The following is a 14,663-nucleotide window of genomic DNA, read 5'->3' on the forward strand; positions in this document are numbered from 1 at the left end:
TTTACAATGATGAAACAAGACAGATTCATCACTGGGAAAGAAAAAATATATATTTCACAATAAAAATTTTAAGAGGATTTTATTTACAATGACGAAACAAGACAGATTCATCATCGGGAAAGAAAACTTAACTGCAAGGCCACCAAGGAACACTGATTTACTTATTCTCTCAACACACTTTTATTAAGCAGCTATTAAATCATAGATACTACGCTCTGTGTGGGACTGCAGATATGAGAATAAGTGTCTCTTGATATATATTACTTAGAGTTGATTTCCTCTTTAAGGGGTCAAAATTTTTTTCAATTTTCCCAAAATTCTTATATTTGCTGTGCTAGTAGGTATTGTGGCAACAAATACATAATATGTAGAGGGGCTATGGCTGACCATTCCGTAGGTTCAATGGACATATAACAAATGCTTGCTCAATTCAAATCATATACTTTATAAAACCATTCTGAGATATAGTTGTTAATCATCTATTCATAACTTTTTATTTAGATATTCTCAGTCTTGTATCTTTCATATGCACTCTATCCAGCTTTAGAGATGCTGACATCTTACATGGTTATGTCATAATAATTCACAAAAGTAATTTACATTTGTGCAATAATATTAACTAAACCTCTGATTTTATTCATTTTCACCAGTTATTCCTCCAAAGTCCTTTTTTATTTTTGTTCAAGGATCCAATCTAAAATATGCTGCAGTTAGGTTCCTGTCTCTAGTTTTTTGCAGTCTGTGACTCTTCCATTTTCTTTTTCTCTTTTTCATGACTGTGATACTTTTCAAGATTTCTGGTCAAGTATTTTGCAGAATGTCTCTCAATTTAAGTTGGCCTGGTGTTTTCTCATGATTAACTTGAGTTATTCATTATGAGAAAAAGTATCAGCTCTGTGATATGTATGCCCTTTTCATATAATAAGAGGGTATATGATGTTGATAAGTGAAACTACTGGCAATTTTAAACTGGTGGTTTAGTTAACATAGGGTATGCCAGAATTCTTTACTGTAGGATTATGATTCTTTGTGTTCTCACACACACGCAAATACACACACAGACACACACACACACAGACACACACACATATTACATATATGGAAGAAAATTTAGGCTTAAAATATTTCATTTACAGTTTTTGGCATCCATCAGTATGTTGCCTCTACCAACTTCTATGGTGCTGTTTTTACAGTAAATTGCCACTTCCCTTTACTTTCAACATATTTTAACTAAAATTATTCTGTGAAGATGAGGTGTTCTTTCTTATTTATTTATACCAATATATAACCAATGATCATTATTTTGCTTTGGGGGTATATTAGCCAGTACCTATATCACTTATTTTCTTGCTCATATCATTCTAGCTTTGCTAATGGAACCATCATTGAATTAGCTACTGCATATTTTGCTTTTTGGACGAGGCTTTTTCTTTTTCTTTTTTTTTTTTTCCTCTTTTCACTTCTTACATTCTGGTAGCACTTCCTATACTCCAGGTTTACCTTTTATTTTCCCTAACTCAGCTTTTGAAACAACCACTTCTCCAAGGATCTGTGCTATATTTTATGCAGGGATGATTTTTGGAAACCAGGATATGGACAAGTTATTCTATTTTCACAGGTGCAGTTATATTTTCCCTTAAGAATATATCACAAATACTTAATATTTTTAATTCTTTAAAATTTTCTAGTTTTTGTTATTGTAAATTTTCAATAGAAGACTATGTAATATTTGAAAATATTTAGATTTAGGAACTGTAATTCTGAATTTGTGTTCAGAAATTTAGTAGCTTGTGGTCATGTAAACATTTATTAATCTCTTCGATCCTCAGTGGCTTTGTCTGCAAAGTGACAATTGCAACATTTGCAGCATGTGTTTGTGAAGATGAAGTTAGATAATTCATTTAAAATATCTTGCATGATATTGATATTATACTAGCGGTTCAATCAATATTTGTTACATGTCCTTAATATAAATAGCCTGATAATTATCTATTATATTCAGACACCTGTGTTTATTCAACTATTTCCTCCTCTGTTCAACTTTCACACTATACATGATTTTCTTTGTTTTTGAAATAATGCAGAATACACATTGATTTTATTTCTTTAGAAAGTAACTAGAAGGGAGTTCCTGTCGTGGCGCAGTGGTTAACGAATCCGACTAGGAACCATGAGGTTGCGGGTTTGGTCCCTGCCCTTGCTCAGTGGGTTAACGATCCGGCGTTGCCGTGAGCTGTGGTGTAGGTTGCAGATGCGGCTCGGATCCCATGTTGCTGTGGCTCTGGCGTAGGCCGGTGGCTATGGTTCCGATTAGACCCCTAGCCTGGGAACCTCCATATGCCACGGGAGTGGCCCAAGAAATGGCAAAGAGACAAAAAAAAAAAAAAGCAAAAACAAAAACAAACAAAAAGAAAAACAAAAAAAAACATTGCTCAGAATGTAACTAGAAGTAATATTTTGTGGCCCAAACTGCAACTTTTTGATACTCATTGGTGTGAGGCATTCTAGAACAGTTTGGCAAATTTTAATTTGCATGAGCATATTCCGTGGCCCTCAGTTTCATCATAACTTGCCTATAGTGATCATTTACATTTTAAGAACCATATTTAAAAAACCTAATAGATCAAAAGTAATTTATTCTCTAGTTCATTATTATGAAGATCTACTTCCTCATATCTTTGTGTACTGTTTATATGTCAGTTTAAATATTTTTGAAAACTGATAACAATAAGAGGATGCTTTTTGTTGTTTTTCTTTGTTTTACTGTACTGAGTGGAAAAACTCCTATTTTAAAAATTATTTCAAACATCTACTTACTATTTAATATCAAAAATATCAATACATCAGTACGTATAAGAAAACATTTTGAAATAATTAATTAATTTATTAATGAATTTATTAAACAAGTGTTGTTAGATCTGAGGAGTTAATTTTAGTGAATTTTTAATATTTTTGTCTAACACTATCAATTTATAGGTTGAGTAAGAAATGTTTAAAGACATATTAATGTCTCATGGTTTTGACGGTATTCCTAAATAATACTTCTACCTGTAATTTCATGATATTTCAGAATGCCCATTTCCTTCAATTTCACCCCCAACATTTGATTTCATATGCTTCTGAATTCTTTATTTTGGTGTGATGACCATGTTCTCAAGTTCATTTTTGAGTGAAAAACTGAGAAACTCTGTGTTCTCAAATTTTTCTCGTGAAATCAATTGATAATTTGAGAAAACATAATCACTCATTATATATCTTCATTAATTTTCATGTTACTAGTTTGACTTTTTCCCTTATTCATGAAATTATGTAATGTGGTGTATTCATTATATATTTGTGCATATTAGGTTGTAAAAATTAAACTTTTAAATAAATATCATTGAGTTGATGAAAGAATTAGGTTTACTACAGATCTTTAGGGTAGCATGTTAATAAAATATCAATATAAAATTTTACAAGTGTTTTAACAGAAAATTCCATTATTGGAAATCTATTAAGATGAATACACTTAGAAAAATGAACAGGTTCTATATACAAACTTTATTATTATTATATAAATTACTTAGAAAATATTAAAACCCAATGTATAAACCCAGGATGTGGATGCTTTCTTGGGCCTAATATAGATTTAAATTTTATTCTGTGATTGTGAGATATATTTAAGAAAGTTATTTACCATGTCCTAAGGGCTCCTTTATTAAAAGGTAGTTTTACTTTTGAAAACTGGTTATAATAATAACATTAATTATTGCTTTTTGAAAATGCATGGCTGTTATTTTGATACGTATTCAGAATATTTGGCAACACAACACAATTTTCCTGTAAGAAAATATGGACCATATAGAAACAGTGAAATAAAATTTGCTTTAACACAGTTTGTTATCTATTTACACAAACATAATTGTCAAGAAATAAGGAAAAAATATAAAAACACATATTTTGACAGATTAAGTTTTCTTGCTATCAACTAAGTATTATTCCATTTGATAGATAAAAAGCACCCTTTACAGAAACTCAAAACTGTCATTCACTACATATTGCAAAAGTGTCACCAGCTAAGATAATGTTTCCTTGCTTATCAACTGTGTTGATGGCAATGCTAGTGAACCGATTGCTGATGCAGGTCGGAGTAAGTAGGACAATAAATGATGCCATAAGAAACATAAGCAATATGAGGTTCTGATAGTCATTTTGTTTAAAAAAAAAACTATGAGTATTTTTCAAATGGCTATAATGTTTTATGGACATTTCCTAAAGGTGGATTTTTAGTGAAATCCAATGTAGTATATAAGAGAATATCTTTGCATTGCTATTTTAGTATTTGTATTTAACTCCAGAATTGGAGTTGCCATAAGAAAACATCATTGATGACTGTGGAATTATTTTTTAAAGTTAAATATTCAAATTTTAACAGTTATAGGCCAATGCGGAATATAAAATACACACAAAAAATTCTGTTTGTTTATGTGAAATGCTAGAAGTCCTGTGAACAAATACATAAATTTGTGTATGTTTGAATTCTACCTCTTAAATCTTGATTTTTTTTTTATCTTGGTTAAGTTTTTGCATTGATCCTTTGTTTCCTTAGCTATAATATGTGTTAGCTCTTATAGAGTTGTAAAGAAAGAAGATTGAGTCCACTCTCTGTAACTGATTCTCCTTGAGTTTGGTGTGTGTGTTTCTGTATATTTGTGTAATTATCACCTACTGGCCCTATATTGCATCAAAACTGAAAGTCATATTTTGTAACTAACCAAACTGTAGAAGATGATGCTAGTTTATTACATAAGAAGTTATTAGAGAGTCAAGATAATAATTTGGGAATTGAAAGAATCCAAATTATTCAGTGGTATAAAGTTATTGTTTATGGGAGACATGTTGGGATTCAAGCAATGCAGAAGGAGGGTTTCTCAGATTTCATTTATCTGGCTGAAGGCAGAATTTAGAGAGTGAGGCTGCCATAAATCTTTCAAATGCTAGGAAGAAAATGCAGAAGTCCACCTGCCCTATCAGAAAAAAATGAGATCACAGAATTTCTTAACTCCCACTTGTTCCCTTAGAATCTCATTTATTTTTCCCATGGAATCCATGTCTCCCTCTCCTTTCCTTATATTAAGTTAGGCATATAAATTTTATCTCTAATTATTGAGCTTCACTTTTTTGATGCCCTCTTATATACATTTAAAAACACTTTGGATAGTGGAAGTTCATGGCTGTGCTGCCAAACATTCTTAGGTTAGGCAGGAGTGTGCTGGAAAAATCAACTTAGCATTTTAGGAAGGTCCCCCTGGCACTAGATGGTGGGAAGGGAGGGATGGCAGGGAGAAAGCCCAGGCCAGGTGGAGATTTTGGAAACCTGCGAAAAAGGAAAAGCCCTCATTAGAGTGATAACTGTGGGTGGTCATAGAGGGAAAGAAGTGACTGGAAAAGCAAAGGGGACCTGACCTGAGGTTGACTGGGTGTGATCAGCAAAGAGCCTGAGAACTGGGTTCTTGTTCAGTGCTCCACCCTGCACCCACTGCTCCTGAGGGTTTGCTGGCAGCCACTGAATTTCCTACATCCTCTTTCCCAAGACTGGGCAGAGTTGCCCTTGACCCATGCTGTTGTGGGCACTGAGAGCTGCAAGTTGCACAGGACATGCAGGAAGGACCCAATGCAGGGCCATCTGCTGACCAGTATGGACCCTGCTGGGTCACCTTGACCTAGCTGGCCTTGAAGCCACCGAGTTCTCTAACTCACTGTCAGACCCCAAAGCCCCTCCCTTGGGGGTAAGCCCACACCTAGGATGCCTTGAGGATGGCCTAGGCTGGTGGCAGAAATTCTTTCCACCCCTTTCTCCCCACTCTGCCTCCCTCCCCCACACTCATAATCAGAACTGTTTATTTTTAGTGCAAATGAGATGATGCTAACAAATCAAATCTACTGCGAATTGAGCTAAATAAATAATAAATAAACTTTGTCTATCCTCTTATTAATCAACCTTTTGTCAGTTTAATTTATATGCCCAGAAAATCTGAGGGTAGAAGAAAAGTTTTTACTTATAGTGTATATTACATATGTATATAAGTATACGCTCACATGAAAGACACAATATAATTATATATGACATGTGTGCCTGTTTCCAAAAGCCAATAAGGAATATATCTTTGCAGACATGCTATTTTTAAATATATCCTTCTTTTCTTACAATGGCTGCCACAGATATTTAATCATGTGCCTGCCTGTGACATCAATTGATATTCATTTCTATTTCAAAATTCATGGCCACTGAGGAAATATTTTTCTCATCATAATTCTTTTAATTGCTTCTTTGGCCTTTGTGTTTTGTACACTGTATATCAGAAGATTTAATATTTACAGCAAAAGTATATAGAACATGGACAGGAGTTTGGCTGTACACTCTGAGTATCTTGAGCTGGTCCCCAGGTAAGTAAATATTCTTGTTCCATAGAAGAGAGTCACCACTGTGAGGTTGGAGGCACATTTGAAGAAGGCTTTGTATCTGTCCCTCAGAGACCATATCTTCAGGACAGTGAGAAGGATTCCCAGGTAGCAAGTAACCACCGTCATAAAGGTAGCCACTGATGTGGTTCCAGAGAGGTCAGTGAATAAATCTCACTGTACTGGGTGTCAAAACAGGAGAGTTGAAAGAGCAATGGGATATCACAGAAATAATGGTTAATGACATTGGGCCCACAGAAAGACAGACTGAGCAAGCCAGTCAGGTGGGTGAGTGAGTGGTCACCACCTAGTAGATAGGAAGCTGTCACCAGGTGGATGCAGAACATGGTGGTCATGAGACCTTTGTAGTGAAGTTGGTGGCAAATTGCATCATGCAGATCATAGGCCATCACAGCCAGGAGGAAGCATTCCATGGTCAGGAACATGCTGACAAAGAATCCTGAAGAAGGAAATCCCTCTAAGAGATGACTTTCTATCCTTCTATGTAGTTCACCAACATCTTAGGAAAAATGACTAAGGATTAGCCAAAAAGAAAGCCAACTTATACCATCTCATTTCATTTTTAGCATAATTTATAGGGTAGGGGTTACTAGGGTATAGAAAACATATTTATGATTCTGGAAGTATTTGTTAAAACACTTCCCAATAAGACTACATGAATTAAATAGTTTCTTTGCAACTTACAATTGATACTGTTTCTAACAATACAATTTTAAAAATGTATTTTATTCTTATGATAATTCAATTTTCCAGCTCACTTTGTGCTCATAGACACTTTGAAAATAATTCTTACATCATTAATTCACATCTCACTTTTGAATCATACATTATATGGAGCACATTGGTAATAAAAAATAATAACTGTATTATATGACTCCTGTAGGCTAACTGCTTGAGCAAATGTTACTCTATTTCATGGGAGAGGACAGGAAGGCTTAGTGACTTCTTAAAAGACACTTGGCTATTGAACATTGAAACTGCCATTGCTAGCTTTTTGATAGCAGAAACTGAACAATTGTATTTTGTTCCATTAATAAATGTCTGTCTTTTACCCATTGTTTGGTTATTTAGGTTCTGTGTTTCCATAAAAATAGCATAATTCGTTCTAGTTCTGTGAAAAAAGACATTCGTATTTTGATACTGAGTGCATTGAATCCATGGAATATCATCATTTTAACACTATTAATTCTTCCAATCTGTAAACACGGTATTTTTTTTTCCTATTGGTTTGTGTCATTTTCAGTTTATTTCATCAGTTACCCATAAGTTTCTTAATATAGGTCTTTACTTCCTTAGCTATATTTATTCCTAGGCATTTTATTCTTTTTAATGCAACGGTAAATGAGATGATTTTCTTAATTTCTTGAGCATGGTGTATGATCTTTAATATTGAATTCAGTTAGGTGATATTTTGTTAAAGATTTTTGCCCCTATCTTCATCAATGATATTGTTCTTTGTGGTATCATTGTCTTGTTTTAGTATCAACATGATACTAGCATTATAGAATAAATTCAGAAGCACTCCTTCCTCCGTGGTTTTTTGAATTGTTTGATAAAAATTTGCATTAACTCTTTTAAAATATTTTGGTAGAATTCATGCATGAAGGTACCTGGTCTTAGAACTTTGTTTTAGGGCTTTTTTAAAATTTCTGATTCAGTTTCACTACTGATAATTATTATGTTCAAGTTTTTTACTTATCCTGATTCAGTCTTGGGATACCATATATTTCTAGAAATTTATACATTTCTTCCACATTATTTTATTGTTATATAATTGTTTATTATACTACTCTCTTATGATCCTTTTTCTAGGGTTTCAATCTTCTGAAATTGAGACTTTTTTAGCAGTCTACTGTAGGATAAATGCTGAAGAAGTTTCCATGTGCACTTTAAAAAAATACATATTCTGCTATTTTTGATGGAATATTCTATATACATCTATTAGGTTCATTTATATAAAGTACCATTTAAGGTGCATATTTCCTTAACAGTTTAATGTCTGAATAGTAATTGACTGGTATAAGGGAAGTGTTAAATTCTCCTAGGATTATTGTGCTATTATTACTTTCCCCTTAGTTTCTGTTAATATCTTCTCAATGTGGAGGTGCTCCAACACTGAGTGTCTATACATTTAAAACTCTTGTATCTTTTTTTTCTAGGATTGATAATTTTATCATAATTTAATGTCCTTCATTGTCTCCTACTACTGTCTTTGTTTTAGTGTCTATCTTGTCTGATACCAGTATTGCTATGCCAGCTTACTTTTTTTCATTTGCATGTAATATTTTTTTTCCTTCCTTGCATTTAAACTATCTTGTGTTTTTAGATCAGAAATGGGTTTGTTGTATTTGAATCTTCTTTGGTATCCATTTGAATACTCTATATTTTTTATCAGAGTATTTATTACATTTACATTTAAAGTAAGTATTTATAGGTATATACTCTCTGCCATTTTGTTAATTGATTTTGTCTTCTCTTTGTAGTATATATTTTTTCTTTTCTTTTGCTCTATTCTCTTGCAATTGGATAACAATTGTTTTGTTTGAATTGCTTTCCCTTTTTGTGTGTATATCTATTACAGAGTTTTGTTTTGTAGTTACTGTGAAGTTACATATATACAGGTATCTGTGTGTGTGATAAAAGTTGCTGATTCTCTTCCTTACCTACCAGAGTTGTCTTCCCTGTGTGTGAGTGTGTGTGTGTGTATATAATTAAATTTCTGATTTCTTACTTTCAAATACATTTTAAAAACAATATTTATTCATCCTTCCTATGTTTATTTTTGACCCTTAACTACTTATTGTGGCTGTAGATGATTTTACTACTTTTTTATATTGGCCTTCTTATTAGCTTTATAATTGGTTGATCTACTACCTTTAGTCTATATTTTATTTTACAATGAGATTTTTCCTTTCATTATATTTATAGCTCTATTGAGGCCTTTTGTTATATGCTTACAGAACTCCCTTAAACATTGCCTGTAAACCTTGCTTCATGGTGCTGAACTTTTTGACCTTTTCCTTGCCTGTAAAACTGTTGGCCTCTTCTTCAAATTTGAATGAGAGTCTTTTCAGGCAGTGTATTCTGGGTTGTAGTTTTTTCTATTTTCACTTTAAATATACTGTGTCACTCCCTGCCATCCTGCAGAGTTCCTGTTAAAAAGTCAACTAATGATCTTATGGCAGTTGCCTTGTAAGAAACATGTTGCTTTTCCTTTGCTGTCTTTAATATTCTCTTTTTATGTTTAATTTTTGTCTTTTTTAAAATTTTTTGATCACATCTGTGGCACATGGAAATTTCTGGGGGAGGGATAGAATCCAAGTCGCAAGAGTTGTGACCAACACCATAGCTGTAGGAATACTGCAATGTTAACCAAATGCACCAGGCCAGGATGGAACCAATAATGCCACAGAGACAAGCTGAATCATTAACCCACTGTGTCATTGTGGGAACTCACTATTTTTTGTCATTTTATTTAGAGTGTATCTTGATGTGGTCCTTTTTGGGTTGTTTCTGCTTAGGTCTCTCTCTGCTTCCTGGACTTCATATCTGTTACCTTTCCCAGGCCAGGGATATCTTCAGCTAGCCTGCCTTTAAATACTTTTTATGCCAATTCCTCTTTTTCTTCTCCTTCTGGGAACCCTATAAGGCCAATGTTAGAATGCTTGATACTGCAAAGAGGTCTCATGAGCTGTCTTCATTTATTTTAATTCTTTTTCCTCTTCTGCTTTAATGATTTCCACTACTTTGTCTTCTAGCACACTGATCTTTTTTTCTGTGTCATTTTATCATATTATCTACTGTTGATTACTTCTAGTGTAATTTTTATTTAAGTATTATTTAAATAAGTATTTTATTTAAGTATTATACTCTTTGTCCCTTTCTGGCTCTTCTCTATAATTCTGTAAAAACTTATAATTTTCCTTCCATTCATGTAGTTTTTTTCCCAGATTATTTGAACATGTTTACAGTCATTATCTTGAACTCTTTAGCTTGTTGACTTTTTATCTCCATTTAACACTTCTTCTGGGTGTTTCATTGTGTTTATTCAGGTGGAACATATTCCTTTATTGCCTCATCTTGTTAAATTTCCTGTTTTATCCTATGTACTTGGTATTTTCATTATCTTTCCCAATCTTGAAGAAGTGGACTTAAATAGAAAATGCCCTATCATATTCCCTTCTGGTCACCAGAGCTTTATGCACTAGTGATGTCCATTATGTGGGCTTCATAGATCACTGCTGTTGTGGGCTGGTAACTTTAAGCACAGTAGCAGATGGAGCTTGACCCTGGTCCTATTGCTTTACAGACTCTGCTTTTGGGGTGGCTGCTTGATGCTGGTGGACAGTGCCAGGTTCTTGCATGACTGGTTGTATGGTCAAGGTGTCCAAGTCATCGTCCATGCCCATGATGGGTGGGGCTAGGTCACATAGCAGTGGCAATGAAGGAATCATGAGCTAGTGTGGCTAACTGGTAATCAGAGCACATTCTGTGGTAGGCTGGCTAAAGGCAACACTGTGTCCCAGAACTGGTATAATTCTGCTGAAGGTAAGGATTTTCCATGGTGTTTTGTTGTGGTGCTACCCTGCTGATGTTCAGACTGGGTATTGACAAGCTTACTGCAGGGCATAATGTTGCAGAGGGTGGTATATGCTATGGGTTGATGAGGCTATGTCCCTGCAGTTAGGGCCCAGTGGATATTTGTGGATGATTCTGTGTCCTGGGGCAAGTGCCATTGATTGTTGAGCTGAGCCAGTTTCCAGGATCTCTGGCTATGGGACAGGGGACTCAGTACAGGTGTTGGTATGGTGGTGGAAGCACTAGGGAACAAGGAGTTTTGAGGCTTCTGTCATTACACTAGTGAGTTAGCCACAAACTTACATAACTGACTGAAATACCACTGTGGTACCAGGGCTGGAGTCTACACACTGGTGTTTGGGATAGTGTTCCTAGATTTAGAACCATCACACTATCAGGTGGAATCAGGTCCTGGAGTCTCTAGTTGCAGGGCCCAGGGATTCTGAAGCTTTTTCTGAAGCTGGTATTGGCACACATGTGGACAAGGCCATAGCCTGCACTATTCCAGGTATAAAATTCCCCCCAGCTTGGTGGGTGAGGCTGAATCTAAGTCTGGTGATATTTGACTGGTGGGTGAGTAGATATGAGAGTGGCTGGGCCATAAATGGGTACTTCATTAGCCAACCTGTTGTTAGGTATTTCCTTGCCAGCTTTATGCTTGGCCTGGGGCTTCTTGTGATTAGAACAGATTGGGTAGTGAGTAATTTGGGTCTCATCACTGAAAACCTCACATTAATACAGTCAGACAATAAAACAGGGAACAATTTAATAAGATATTAACAATGCATGATCTTTTCTAGTGAAACAAAATGGAGAGTACCATGAGAGAAAATAAGAATGAGAGTCTTTTGTGGGTGCTAATGTAGTCAGAAAAGTCTTTTTTTTTTTATGAAATGTAGTATCTTAGCTGTATTCCAGCAGTTGAAAAGCTACTCCCTTTTGAAGCACTGTTACTGTGTTAATCTCCAATATTCAAAAGGACTTGGCACATTCAAGACACTGAAATATCATTGTGCCTTAAGGGAAATATGAAAGGGAAAGGATAGCACAAAATAGAACATACTGATGTTGAAGTGAACCAGACAGGAGCTCTGAAGTGCTGTACATATCTTGGTAAAGAAATGAGATTCCACTTAATGTTCCTTTAAAATTGGAGTGAGTAATGCGAAAGAAGCATTTTTTTTTTTTTTTTAGTTAAGAATAGCATCCATCTTAAAATTAAGGTAGAAGAGCTCCTTGAGAAGAGCTTCCAAATCTTGCTCTGCACTCTGTTGGTGCCAGAGGATGAAGAACTATTCTATCTATTTGTATTTCTACTTCATCACTAACCAGAATTAGTAAGCAGTGGTTAATAATTAATAAATATATGATTATAAATTAATAAATATATGAATATCTCTGTAATGTATCCACAAATTTACTCTAGCCAGAGGCCTCCTGGTCTTTTATTTCTGCTTTTCTTCCTGCTTGTAAGGTAGAAACATGGACATTCTAAAATTTTGTAGGAATAAACAACTCTATGAGATAAATAAAACCCATTTTATGAGATTTTAATGCCCATTCTAGTGAATATTGGGAGTGTGCGACTAGGCAAAACTCAAATATAATATGCATATGCTATATGTTTCCAAGATATGAATCCACTTTTGAAATTTAAAAGCCAAAGAGCTACATTTACACCCTCCTAGTAACTGGATGGAAATATATGATTTGGCTTCTGAAAACCATGAGCATTTATGGAAGTCATAGCATGGATATACATTATTGGAAGCAAGTGGTTCTGAGACTCAGAGTGCTTCTGAGGTCAGAAAAGTGGTGGAAGCTTTGCAGTTAAGGTGATGGTGACACGATTGGCATCAACAGTATATCATTTCCTTGAGCAAAACTGACCTGTCAGGTGTGCTTCTGCCACTTGTTAATCGTGGTTCAGATTGGACTCTGTGACCCACTCTCTCCAAAGATTCTTTAAGCCAATTAATTGCATACACAAAATCCTTCCAACTTCAACTTGTAGACATGATTCAATGTCTTTAGATGAGAACCATCACATGTACCAAACAGATATAAAATTCTCCTTTTCAACTTATCACCAAGAATGGAATGCCATATATTTTGGAAGCATTATAGCTAACAAGGGCCATTTTTTAACAAAAGAAATTACTCTTAATATGGTTAAGTAGAGATGATGGTTATTAATTTAGTAAATACTGATTAAGCATTTATTCTGGGCCAAATTTTCTTGTAGTTTCAGGATATTTGACGTTGAACAACACACATACTCTATACTGCTTGTGAATAACTTCCTATATTTTGAGTCTTTACATGTACTTCTTGCATGCTATAGAGAACTAATGTTCATAGCAAAATAATTTTTGACCCCTGAGAGAGTTGTTGTCAGGGATTTCATACTCACAGCTATATCACATCAAGTTTTTGGAAATACAGGGCTAATGTGCAGTAGAGAACAAGAAAGAGAGATCCAAGTATTGTCAAAAAGGTAGGGAATTATTCCAACAGAAATAATACTTAAAAGGCCAGTGAGCTTCAAGTGTCCTTCTCCACTGGCAAAGAGAAATTATGCATAATTCTTTCTGGAGTTCCCATAATGTCTCAGCAGTATGAATATGACTGCTCAGGATCAAGCCCTGGCCTCACTCAGTGGGTTAAGGATCTGGCGTAGCTGTGGCTGTGGTGTAATAAGTCAGCAGCTGCATCTCTGATTCACCCCTAGCCTGGGAACTTTCTTATGTCCAGGTGCAGCCCTAAAATGACAAAAAAAAGTAATCCTTCCTCAAGCTAGATTGATTGATCAATTAATTACCATATTTTTATTATCTATTTTAGATTAAAGCTATTGGCCAGGTGAGTAGTTTTATTACATTTAAAAGACTCTAATAATAAAATTATCACAGTAATTATCATTCATGTGTATTTTATTTGCCAACAGATTATTAAATTGATATTGCAAATATCTCCATCATTCTACATTTACCAAAATTTAAGGTAGTTATTTTGCCAAAGATTACATTATTAGTAGATTAGCTAAGATTTGATCTCAGAACTATCTTCCTTAAAAAGACAATGTTCTCATGCACCATGCTGTACAGTAGAAAAAAAATGTATTGGGGAAATTTAAGAAAAATTAAAAAGACAATGTTCTTTATCATTATACTATACTAAACTTGCCATCTATTTCTCAAAAATGTACATTAAATATAAAATATATAAAATCTACACAAACAAAGAAAAACTGTAAAAATGAGGTTCTTAAAGTGAATGAAAAGTTAAGATTATAATAAAAATATTTTTTGTTACTGAGTTCAAATTCATACTGCTTGCCCCACCTCAGGCCAGTAAATTGAGAGACAAGTTTTTAGGTGCAGAAATAGAAACTTTATTCAGAAAGCCATCACTCTGAGTATATGGTGTACTAGTGTCCTAAAGAAACAGCTTGCCTGGGTTTGGATGCTAGTTTCTTTATAAGAAAAAAAAAATGGTGAGGAGAAGCAGTGGAGGAAAAGAAGTAAGTTGTTGCAAATAGATTCTCTTTCTGGCCAGACTCCAAGGGGCAGGTGTTAATTTGTTTATTCTTGCAGAATAAATAATATAGCTAAACAGAATGT

At 34.4% G+C, this 14,663-nt stretch overlaps 1 pseudogene; it reads right to left on the minus strand.

Annotated features, from left to right (window-relative positions):
• Positions 1-6,258: 6,258 nt before the first annotated feature.
• Positions 6,259-10,871, minus strand: LOC146399010 (olfactory receptor 5J3-like; annotated as a pseudogene).
• Positions 10,872-14,663: the final 3,792 nt, after the last annotated feature.

This window comes from Sus scrofa, chromosome 10, assembly GCF_054392235.1.
Source record: "Sus scrofa isolate SSC_HxYL_T2T_F1_AM1 chromosome 10, Sscrofa_HxYL_maternal_Yorkshire_Landrace_v2.0, whole genome shotgun sequence".
Taxonomy (NCBI): Eukaryota; Metazoa; Chordata; class Mammalia; order Artiodactyla; family Suidae; genus Sus; species Sus scrofa.